The sequence below is a fragment of the Meriones unguiculatus genome, chromosome 1, assembly GCF_030254825.1.
Source record: "Meriones unguiculatus strain TT.TT164.6M chromosome 1, Bangor_MerUng_6.1, whole genome shotgun sequence".
NCBI classification, from domain to species: Eukaryota; Metazoa; Chordata; class Mammalia; order Rodentia; family Muridae; genus Meriones; species Meriones unguiculatus.
In genome coordinates this window covers 1,597,309-1,609,515 of record NC_083349.1, presented here as the reverse complement: position 1 = coordinate 1,609,515, position 12,207 = coordinate 1,597,309, and the positions used below count along the sequence as shown (strand labels likewise).

Sequence of the window (12,207 nt, the reverse complement as noted above, 5' to 3'; positions counted from 1 at the left end):
TTGGGAGGAAACATCCCATGAGAACACAGAGAAAGAAAGGCACTGTGAATTTGAAGCTATCTGCAAATCAAGAATTCCCCATTCAATAAATAATGTTAGATACATGCCTACCTGAACTGCCCGCTGGCAACAGAACACTGCGAGGCCTCCACGAGCTCACGGGCTAGCACATTATTTCTGCACAGAACACCACACAACTGTCAATAGCCCTACAGCACTGCTTTGGAAAGCTCTTGCTAGGATGGTAGCCCAAGCTTTTAATCTCAGCACTCACAAGGAAGAGGCAGGTGGAGTGCTGAGAGTTTGAGGCTAGCTTGGCCCAAGTTCTCAGTCAGCCAGGGCTACATAGAGAGGCCCTGTCTCAAAGGAGAAGGAGGAGGAGGAGGAGGAGGAGGAGGAGGAGGGGGAGGAGGAGGAGGAGGAGGAGGAAAAAGAAGCAGAAGCAGAAGAGGGAGAAGGAGGAGGTCTTACTTGCCTTGTCTTTTAATTCCTACAGCCAATGCTCTAATTTAGGACCCCTTCAACCCTCAACAATTCTTACAAAAGGTAAAAATTTGTAAGTGCATAGAGCAGTGGTTCTCAACCTGTGGGTTGTGACCCCTTTGAGATCTCATGACCCTTCCACAGGGGTCACCTATATTACAATTCATAACAGGAACAAAATTACAGTTCTGAAGTAGCAACAAAATTAGTTTTATGACTGGGGCCACTGAAACGGCCGTAAGGAAGGTGGATGACAGCTACACATAAATATAAACTATGATAAAGGAACAAGCAAAGGAGCTGATTAGAAATGAGCAGGAGGGAAGCCTTGAGACAGAGGCTGCTTAAGCCAAGGCCTGAAAGGAATCAAGACAGCCAGGGCTAAATAGTGAGATTGTGTCTCAACATTTAAAAAGTGTACTTATTTTATGTATATGAATATTTTGCCTGCATGTATGTATGTATGTATGTATGTATATGCATCAGGTATGTATGGGCACCCCTTCATGGCACCTGGAGGCCAGAAAGTGTCAGATCGCCTGCAAGAGCTACGGTGGTGGTGAGATGCTATGCAGGTTCTGGGCCCTGAACCTGGGTCTTCCGCAAGAGCAGCCAGTGCTCTTAGCAGCAGAGCCATCTCCCCACTCCATACACTTGTTGCTTTTGCTTGTTAGTTTTGTTTTAGATTTAAAAAAAAAAGCTGAGTGTGGTGACACATGCCTTTAACCCCAGCACTTGGGAGGAAGGGGAGGTGATCTCAGCGAGTTCAGGGCCAGCATGGTCGACATACTGAGTTCCAGGTCAGCCAGGGCTACATAGTGAGACCTTGTGTTAAAACAAAACAGTGACCACAAAGCCAAACAAAAAGAAAACCATTAAACTGATCAGAGCTGAGATCTGCAGAGTAAGAAGTTATGATTAGAGCTGAAAGAACAGCACTTCTCAAAGTATGGTAAACCCACAGAATCTGCCCTACCTAGGCATTTGAAAAAAAAAAAAAAAAAAGATTTATTTTAAACTGGGCTTTGGTGACCCACACCTTTAATCCAGCACTTGGGAGGCAGAGGCAGGTGGATCTGCGAGAGTTCCAGGCCAGCCTGGTCTACAGAGTAAATTCTAGGCCAGCTACACAGTTCTAGGGCTACCCAGAGAAACCCTGTCTCAGAAAAACTAACCAACCAACCAACCAATCAACCAACCAACCAACCAACCAACCAGCAAACGAAACATTTATTTTACTTATATGTGTGTTGTTGTCCCTGTGCATGCGCATGCAGTGCCAGCAGAGGCTAGGCGAGAGCTGCAGACCACTTCAAATGGTTGTCGGCCCTAACACAGGCGTCCTCTGGAAGAGCTGCCGGTGCCCTCACCTGCCGAGCCATCTCTCCAGCCCCATTCTTTAGGGATATTTTTAGGTAGCTAAGTACCTGGGCTTTATGCCAGGCTTCCCAACAGGAATGTCTGGGGTGATGCAGGTAAAATTTGAAAGTGTGTGTCTAGATGAGACGAAAGGAAGAGGCCCACAGGGCCCACGGGACTGGCGCAGAGCCCTCCAGGTTCCGTGTCTTCACGCACACATGCACCCGAACCTCAAAGTCGTCATACTGCAAACAAGAAAGTATGACTAGAAATGCATTTTAAACTCCGGGCTGAATAAAACAAGTTGACAAATGAGTATAGGCCGTAGAGTAAGAAAATCAAAGGCTCTACAGTTCAGCTGGCTCGGCGCCACGCACTGATTTCAGGCCAAGACTTTGCTAGGAATCAGGGGTCTGTATGTGTGCAGTAGGGATTTTGGCGAGGTTTCTCTCAAACCACTGCTGAGCTACTGCTGTGCAGCACCCTAATGGGTATGGGCTCCCAACCCACCCATGTTGTTAACTTCCTTCTAATATGCTGTAGACCTAGCAGTTTTTGAGGCTGAGGCAAGAGAATCCTGAGCTACAGAGTGGCCTGTGTCTCAAAACTAACAACAACAAACATTCAGGTCACTTGGACCTCCTCTACCAGGCAACTGACAGAGTGTCAGCTGTGGTTGAGACCAGCTCCCCACGTAGCCCAGGCAGGCTTTGAACCCCTAAACCTCATCAGTCTCCCATTCTTCCTTTTCAGTGGTTGCCCAGGGTGATTTGCCACACAGTCATGGAGGAAGCAGACAGTAAATCTTTTGGGAAGACACCACAAAGGAAACCATTGACATTAGCATCTTACAGAAAAATCTCTAGCTATTCAGAACCAAAAGAAAATTGGTTTTCTGGTAAACAAAATTGGGCCTTATCTTAAGTCGATAGACTGGGTTAGTCTTCAAAGAAAAAAGTAAGAGTATTTTGGAAGGGAAACAATCCCAGGGTGGACAGGACCAGCACAGCGTCTGCATGCCTCTCCAGGGTTTCCTTTTAAGCCCGGTTCATCTGAACCCTAGCTAAGCTGCCTTGAGAACGTTCCTCTCTCTTTTCTTACCTGAGCATGGGTAAAACAACTTTCCATTTTCCACTTAAGTACACTAAATATGAAGTTGGATTTTCTTTTTAAAAAGAACTGTACAGGAAGTTAAAGGAAACAGCAGAGTATAAAAATATATAAACAAAGCAAATACAGATTTTTGGTTTAGCTATACAACAAATAAATATAGCCTATGGGGCATAAGCTAAGAACAGTCTAGTAAAAAGTTAGATGGGTCCTACTTAGTTCAATCATCTCATTGACACCTTCACACATTTACATAGCGCACACTGACCATTCTCACCTCTAACCTCTCACCTCCCTACCGCCCCTGTCCACACCCCCCACCCAGTCTTCCCTTCCGCTCTCTTTCACAGTCATGTCAGTTGTTCTGTTTTATGGCCCACCACGTCCATCCAGGGCCATTTGCATGCCCTGGGTTTGGAGCTAGCTGGAGACCATGACCGAGTCATCAATGGCTCTTGTTCACAGGCCCTTACATAAGGACCTGAAGCACACAGGCATTCAGAGTTTGCTGTCTTACGTTCTTGGAGGGGATGAGAGCATTTTTATTACAGTAAGAACTCCAATTCCAAGGAACAGAGGTTTCCCTGTTTTAGTGTCAAAATTACTTAGGAAAAAACAAAACAAAACAAAACAAAACTGCCAAAACAGCAGGGGCCAAAGAACCCGGCTCGCTGGTTAAGAGCGCTCGCTGCTCCTGAGGAGGACTGGCTCCCAGCGTCAACATGGAAGCTTGCAACTGTTTGTAACTCCAGGTGCAGGGGGCCTGATGCTACCCCTTGGACCCCAAGGGGACCAGGCACACATATGTACCTGTACATAAGACATTCATGCACATTAAATAAAAACAAAGAAATCTTTAAACAGCCTTAGCTGTTTTGGTATAAACCCTTTTAAGATCTTTTGTCTTATTTAGAGTACATAGGCTATAATGTAACTTTTCCTTGACAATTTTTTTAAAGATAAACATTTTACATGTCTGTAAATGTGACCGTGTGTGTGTATATACGCACACCTCTGTGCGAGCGTTCACTGAGGCCTACAGCTGCAGTTATAGGCACTTGTGAGCTGTTTGAAGGGCTCTGGGAACTGAATTCTGGTCCTCTGAAATGGAAACAAACGCTCTTAATCTTAGGCCATCTCTCCAGACCCACAATTCTCTATGTTAATTAATGGGCTGGCTTTTTTTTCTAGGCGTCAGTTGAGGATTCAGATACCAAATCATTAAATCCATAAAGATTGTGTTAGAAGTAAATACATTTTATTTGCCGGCTCTATTCAGCAGTTACCAGGAGGCCTAGCCAAGAAGTGAGGCCAATAAATAAATAGATGACATCCAAATGAAAAAAAAAAAATATGTCAAATTATCTTTATCCCCAGATGAAATGATTCTACAATCAGAAAACCCTAAACATTCCACAAAGATCAGTTAGAACAAATTTTGCAAAGTTGCAGGACACAAAATTGACACATAAAATCCAGCTGTATTTCTACATACTAACCATGAATAAACTAACACAGAAATTAAGAGAATTATTCCAAACATAGTAACAACCCCCCCCCCCCCAAATAAAGATACTTAGTCAAAGAAACAAACACCTGCACACCCAGCTCAAAGCCAGCCCGGGCTAAGCCGTGGACCCTGTCTGAAACAGAGAGAAACCAAGCAAGAGACAAAAGCCAGCTCATGGAATGGGAGAAAATACTCACAAAGCACATTCTGTTGGCAGGTTAATGTTTAAATATATAACTTAGGCAACTTGGTCACAGAAAACAACCCAGCCCAAAGTAGGGCTAGGACTGGAGTAGACATTTCTCCAAAGAAGAGCCACACGTGGCCAGTAAGTGTGCAAAAAGATGTTCCACATCTCACCATCAGAGGGTGAGCGAACAAAACCCCATGGCAGGAAGGCGGCCTAGGAGGAAGGGGTGGAGTAGGAAAATGTTGCCCTAGAGCAGCTACCTGAGAAGTTGAGGCAAGGGGATCACTAGCTCCAGGCCTGCTTGGGCTCAATGCTGAGCTCTGGGCCAGTCCTAGTCCCTAGACCCTACCTCCCTAGCACTGTAAAAAAGAGGAACAAAACAAACAAAGCCTACAATGACACTGCTTTAGACTCACAAGGGCGGTTACTTGAAACCTACGGAATCGCAAGCGCTGGCGAGGATACAGAAAAACAACTCCTTGTGCATTGGTGGAAGTGAGAAATGGTGCAGTATTTATGAGAAAACTATGCAGGTTCTTAATAGTTAAAAACAACACATAAAACTATCACCACAAAACTAAAACCCAGCAACTCATTTCTTTGTATAAAACACAAACATTGAAAGAAGCTCAAACACATTTGCACACTCATTCATTCTGGCATTATTCATAACAGTTAAAAGGTGAAAGCAACCTGAGTCTCCATTGACAGACAGACAGCTGAATGTGGCATGTACAGGTTTGCAAATGTGCACACACTACCTATGTATACACACACATTATTATTAGCTTTAACTATGAGGAAACTCTGATATAGGCTATAACATGTCTAAAACTCAAAAACATTATGTTAGGGAAAAGAAACCCATTTCAAAGGGATATGATTCCACGTATACATGGCGCCTACAGCAGTCAATTTCAGCGGCAGGAGGAGTATGCTGGCTTCAGGAGATGGGGGTGGGGAAATGGGCAGTTAGACTTACTGGTATAGAGTCAGTTTAGAAGATGAAAAAGGAATTAGAGACATGACTTAGTGTTTCAGATCACTGATTGCTCTTTCGGAGGACCTTGGTTCGACTCCCAGCACCTGCAGGCTAGCTCACAGCCATCTGTAACTCCAGTCCCATGGGGCCCACCAGGGCTCCCTGCATGCATGTGGCGCATGCAAAGCACCACACATAGAAAGATAAAATAAGCAGGTAAAAATGTTACAAAGACGAGCACTCTAAACGATGCACAACAATGTGAACTTTGTAAAACATACATTTTTATCACGATGAAGAGGAGAGTCATTTTGGTACAAGAGAGGATGTGCCATCAGCTACACTCTGCTCTTAAGAGTCCCACACCATCGTTCCACCCCAGTGACTGCAGCCAGCTGTCCAGAGCAGTATTAACCCCTGGCCACCCAAAAGGTGCTCCGTGCAAGACAGACTCACCGGATAGAAAGAACAACATACATATCACGCTGGCAAGGATGGCCTGGGTAACGCAAACACTGCGTGCCTCAGAGCCGGCTTTAGCCTAGCGTGTGCTTTGTGACCTATTGGTCAAGTGACTTTTGGCAGAATGCACAGTCATTGTGTATGAGTAACAGGAAGACAGGAAGAAAAGGGTGAGTTATCATCCTAAATTTGCAAGCAAGCCCTGAGAGTAAAACAGAACACATAAGCCTCCCCATGAAGTATGGCTGCCAGACTTAGCGAGTAAAATTACAGGGCTCTGTGTTTATCAGAAATTCAAATTTAGCTGGGCAACTATCTTATCTGGCAGTGCTCTCAAGGTTTGGGATTGAGGAGAGAATTGATAAGTCAGGCTGTTCTGATCAGGGGTTACTGAGGTCTGCCAGGAGTCTAGGCCAGAAAAGTGGAAAGTTCCATTAAAAGATACACTGACTACAAAAAAGAAAAGTAAAAAAAAAAAAAAAAAAAAAAAAATCACATTGCTTAATTTCTCTCAGGAGCCCCTCCCCACATTGGGTTTCTGTGATCTAAAGATTAACTTTACAAAAACATGTCAGAGTGTGAAAGGAGTCAAAGCTAGACACAGGTAAGTGAAAAACAGTACTCTGTGCTGGTTAAGGCTTAGCTACAAATGACAATCAGGTTGGGTGTGGTGGCCCACACCTTTAATTCCACCACTGGGAGGCACCGGTGGTGCAGGGGATGTCTGAGTTCAAGGAATGACCAAGGGCTATAAAGTGAGACCTGTCTAAGAGAAAACAAACAACAAAATACCCTTCAATAGCAATATAAAAACAGGAGGAAAGCAGAAAGAAAAGACAGGCAGCGGGAAGAGGTATACAGTTTTTAAGGGCCTCTTCCCATGAAGCCAAGCTACTGCCTAATTCCACTGGGCTGGGCAAGGGGCTCCTATTTAGTTAGTTCTGGGGACTGAAGCCATGCTCTGCTGGTGAGTAGCATGACCAGTCCTCTCAGCCAGCAATTTTATTCCAATACTCTGAGCCCATGTTGAAACAATGCTATCATCAGGCACCACCGCCTAGCTTATGAACGGCTCCGTTTTCCAGCAAGGTTTCATCATCCAGCAACACCACCTACTGTCCTTAAAGCCCGAACCACAGAACCTAAACAAGGCCCTTTACTTCTTCAACCTGCCTGAAGCACCAGCTACAGACTTCAGGGCTGGAGATAGCTCTAGAGTTCTTCCCCAGGGGAAGCAGCTAGTCTCCAAGGAAGAGAAGCTGTAACCCTGGCAAAGCTCTTTCAAGATTATCTGGGCAACCTCTAAGGAACTAACCAATAGGAATCTCTGCAGCCCTAAGACTGCCTTAAAAAATAACATAAACAGCAGTTTTATGTCCTGTACCTAAAGTGCTAATGAAAATGAAACTGGAAGAACGAATGGAAGGATGATACATTTTGTATATGCCTAGACTGCAAGACTGAACTAACCCCCAAATGACATCCCTTCCTGCTTTACGTAACTGGACAAGCCTCTTCTGCCCTGCAGCCACAGCATTCAGGCTCATTCATTCATTCATTCATTCATCTGCCTATAAGGGATTTAATTCGTGCTGCTACGTGCCAGGCGCTGTGCTGGGGACTCGGGAAACAAAGATGAGCAATATGGCCCGGGTGTCCGCATGGCCACCTTGGCAATCCACAGCGATTCTATGGCACCTGGATCATCTTGTCCTTCCAGGCAGCTGAGGGCAATAACAGGCACCGGGGAACTAAAGGTCGCCCCCAGATAAAAGTGGGTGAGAGTGCGGGAAGGCTGAAGCTGGCAGGGCTCAGCTTGGGAACCAGCAGCCAAAGGCACGCAGGGCGCAGAGGACCTGCTGCCGTCACTGCCCGAGAGGACACAGATGTGGGTTCTGCGATGGCTGGCACGAGCTGGTCCCGGCGTCTCGGGAGTGTGGGACAGTTTGAAGAGACGGTTGGGGGCGGACCCCAAAGGGCTGGCTGGTGCTGGGCTTTTGAGGGTTCCTTGGACCTCCGAGCAGCAGGGTCTGCAGCAGAGCCAGGAGCCAGAGGATGCCGAGGGGGAGGCACGAGGGCGGGGCGGGCAGGCCGACCGCCTGGCCGTGGGCAGGGTGGGTTGGCAGGCCGAGGCCCCGTCCCGAGGGACCCCCAGCAGTGTGGAGGCGGCGGGTGTCCAGGGTCCCGCCAGCCTCCGGAGAGGCGCCCCTACCTCGCTGCTCGCTTCGGCTGCGTCCTTCCGCGCGGGCGGCGCGCTCTCGCGCCTGCGGGGTCGCGTGGCAGCCCGCGCGGCTCCGCTCCGCTCGCGTCGGCTCCGCGCGGCGGTAACGCCCGGCGCCCCCTGCAGGCGTGGTGCCGATGGTCCGCTCTGGGCAGCCGCGTGCGGCCCCCGCGCGCGGCGCGTTGGTTCGGCCCGCCGGGCCCGAGGGCGCGCCACCTCCCGGGCCGCGGCGCTGCGCACGGCGCGAGTCACGCGCGCAGCTTCGCAGAGAGCCGCCGGCGGAGGTGCGGCGCCGCCCTGCGTTCTCGCCAGAGCCGCCTGGCGCGCAGACCCGGGCGGCATCGCGGGCAGGTGCGTGAGGCCCCGGCATAGTCTGAGGCAGCGAGCCTCGCTGCGCATTCCTGGAGAGCGTTGGGGAAGAAGAGTTAAAAACAAACAAACAAAGGCCGAGCCCCCTTGAGAATCGTGGAGTCGGCCACTGGGGTGTGGTGTGGGCAGAGTGGCACTCAGGCTCAGTCAGGTATTTTCAGAAAGTATCCCGTGCACAGCCAGGGTGAAGAAGCCCTGGTGAAACCTGGGACCCTTGTTCCTGCTGCCTGGAAGGGCAGCCCGTGCTGTGCTGTGTACAGGACACCAGCTCTGCCTGGTTGCTCCTGGAGGAGCGGGCAGTCTTCAGGCAGGTATTGTAAGCCCAAGGCGCAGTCATTCTAGAAGTGGCAAAGACTCTTAGACCTTGTCCTTGGGAATCCCAGCCCTGATAGGCCAGTTAAGGAAGCTGGTAAAACCACACAGCGCCTCCCAGCCACCGACGTGCTGGGAGCTTAAAAGAATGAGTGATGGTAAAAGTGGTTTGGACATGGTGCTAAGTGCCACAGGGGCAGGCGGATCTCTCTGAGTTTGAGGTAAGCCTGGGCTTACAGTGGGCTCCTCCCAGACAAGGGTACATACTTAGTGAACCCTGTCTCAAAAGAGCAAGCGAGCAGACAAGAGCAAAAGTGGTTGTAGAGGGAATGGGCGTATGTGAGAAGACGAAGGGCAGAGCAGCTGAGGAGTGAAAAGCGGTAGACCGCTAGAAGATGGAGACCTTATAACGACGGGCTTATCTGAAAATGATGGAGAGACAACAAAGTTCTTGCTTGCTTGCTTGCTTGCTTGTTTGTTTGTTTTTGAGGCAGGGTCTCACTATGTAGCTCTGGCTGGCCTATAACTCACTCTGTAGACCAGCTGGCCTCAAATTCACAGAGCCCTACCTGCCTCTGCCTCCCAGTGCTGTGACTGACAGTTTTGCGTGAGGGGGATGTGGAAAGGGTTAGCCCTTCCAGAAATCCAGCAGGGGGAGCCGCGAGGAGGCACCTGGTGCCTGCAGAAGCCAGAACAGGTCACCATTCCGGAATTGGAGTTACAGGTGGTTGTCAGTGCTAGGAATTGAATCCAGGTCTTTCTGCATGCATGTGCTACACAGGTAGGCCAAACACCCATACGCATAAAAATTTAAAAATAAATAAAAATAAGTGGTCATGTAGTTTCAAGAACTGAGGCCTCCATTTTTTTTTATTATTATTTTTCTCTTATACATTACATTCTGACCAGTTTCCCCTCCTCTCTTTCCTCCCAGGCCCTCCCCTCCCCTCCCCTCTCCCGCAGATCTACTCCTCTTCCATTTCCCTTTAAAAACAAAAAAGAGCAGGCCTCCCAGGAATATCAACAGAACACGGCATCATAAGCTACAGAAAGACTAGGCACAGACCCTCATGTCAAGGCTGGATGAGGCAACCCAGTAGGAGGAAGAGGCCTCCCCTGTAAAGTGAGCAGCATTTGTCATTCTGTATAGAGAATAAAGCAGAGAGACAGAGCAGCCTCCTGAGGGCTTTCTGAGGTGGGCTGCATGAGGACGTGTTTACCTGAGCTAGACTGAGAACCCTCTACTGTGCACAGCCAGGACACGGGCAGCTTCAGCTGACCTGGGCTGAGCTCACGCTGCTAACAGCCTCCCAGAAACCAGGAAAGCTCAAGGGACCAGTTCACTGCACCTTTTTTCAGAGCTATATTTACTGCTGATAGAACCAGTAAATGAGAACCACTTCCCCAGCCCCTGCAGCTCCAGCCTCAAGGATTTTCAGATACTTGCAAAGTGGTTTGGGGAGCACACAGCAGTTAGGATGCTGGGAGTAATCCTAGACTAATCATTTTCCCCACTTAGTCCGGAAGCTCTGCAGGTTGTACACCTCAAATTCAAATCAAACTCAGGTCCTTTGAACAGCTGCAGTGCTCTCAGCCAGAGCCATCTCTCCAGCCCATTACATGACCAATTATAGCACTGACTCGGTTTCTCAGAGTTCCAAACCTAATTAGCAGAGCTTGTATCTCCCCTGGCCAGGATGGCTATAGGTAGCAGGCAGCTGGTACAAACACAACACCTAGATCCTCAACTAGTAATCAATGGAGTCCATGCTCTTGCCTACCAGAGAGGTAGTTATTGAGCAAATCAGTAATACTGATCAATTGTTACCTACGTTTTCCATAGCCAATCCTGAAAGCTCTTTGGCTCTATCTTTAAAATATATCCACTATTTACGGGAGAAAAGGAGATGGCTCAGCAGTTAAGAGCACTAGCTGCTCTTGTAGGGGATTGGGTTTGATTCCCAGAACTCACAAGGCAGTTAGCATCCTCTGTAATTCCAGTTTTTCTTCCCCTGGGGAAGAAATGCCGTCTTCTTCCTCCGTGTGCCCTCTATCTATGGACCTTGCCTCTCTGCTCTGGCCTTCGTCCACTGAACCATACACAGAGAAACAGAATTGCCTCAGTCTTCCTATTCGCTGTTAGAGAAGCTTGAATAAAATATTTTCAAACGGGATTAAAAACTCTCTACTGTTCCAACCGTATCTATCTATCTACTGGGCCCTTTGCTGTGTTTCATACAGTTATGTTAGGGTCATTACACTATTTATTCTGCATGGAAAGCCCTTTCATGGTGTTTTTTTTTTTTGTTTGTTTGTTTGTTTTTGAGACAGAGTCTCACTGTGTAGCCCTGCTGGGCCTGCAACTTGCTCTGTCAGGCTGGCCTTGAACTCACAGAGCTCTGTCTGCCTCTGCCTCCCGAGTGCTGGGATTCAGAGCACGCACCACCAATCCCAGCTCTTTCCCATAGATTTGTAAACCTGTTTAATTGTGTGTGTATTCCTATGTTTATTTCAAACTAAGCCTCTTTTAAAACAAATGTAAATGTACCTAGTTTGTGGTATTACACTGTCAGCAGCAGAAAATGGACACTGGATGATGTCATGCTCCGCGATGACAGAAATCTTTGTTTTCCTTTCACAGATCTGCAGAATCTAGAATAGCACCAGATCATGGTGTTCAATAACCATTTACTGTAATCAGGCCATATACTGTATATTTGATAGACTAGAGAGTGAAATTTCCAGAAGGCCATGAAGTATTCTATATACAAGCTGTGTTTTGGGATATATGGGGCTAAAATAGTAGCTCAAATGGAGCAAATTTATAGATCTAATTATCAAACCATAAGAGAGTGTGTGTCTATGTATCTGCAAAGAATGGAATTTATGGAGTAAGGGATAAGTATAAAACCATTTAATCACTAAATACAGTATTATATAACTATAATTCCAGTACTTGAGAAACTGAGGCAGGAGCCAAGACAGCCTGGGCTGTGCTGGTGGACTCCATCTCAAAAAAAAATTAAAAGATCTTTGACTCTGAGTTCCATGAAATTTCCAGTTATTTTTAGGTAGCAACTCCTTATTTGTCACTTTAACATCCATTTTAGTAATTAAGATGACTTACTGGCATTGGGGTCTTTTGTTAGGTTTTTGGGACAGGGTCTCACATACCTCAGGTTGGTCTTGAATTCATTATATAGCTAAGG

The 12,207-nt window shown here is 47.4% G+C and overlaps 1 protein-coding gene across 2 annotated transcripts in view; it reads right to left on the bottom strand.

Annotated features, from left to right (window-relative positions):
* Rusc2 (RUN and SH3 domain containing 2) overlaps positions 1-8,437 on the bottom strand; it is a 44,696-nt gene extending 36,259 nt beyond the window's left edge. Inside the window, exon 1 of one of the 2 annotated variants that reach the window (XM_060378569.1) lies at positions 8,309-8,437. The gene's annotated coding sequence lies outside the window, so the exon portion shown is untranslated. The remainder of the gene's footprint in view (positions 1-8,308) is intronic. The other variant, XM_060378579.1, reaches the window with a different exon arrangement.
* Positions 8,438-12,207: the final 3,770 nt, after the last annotated feature.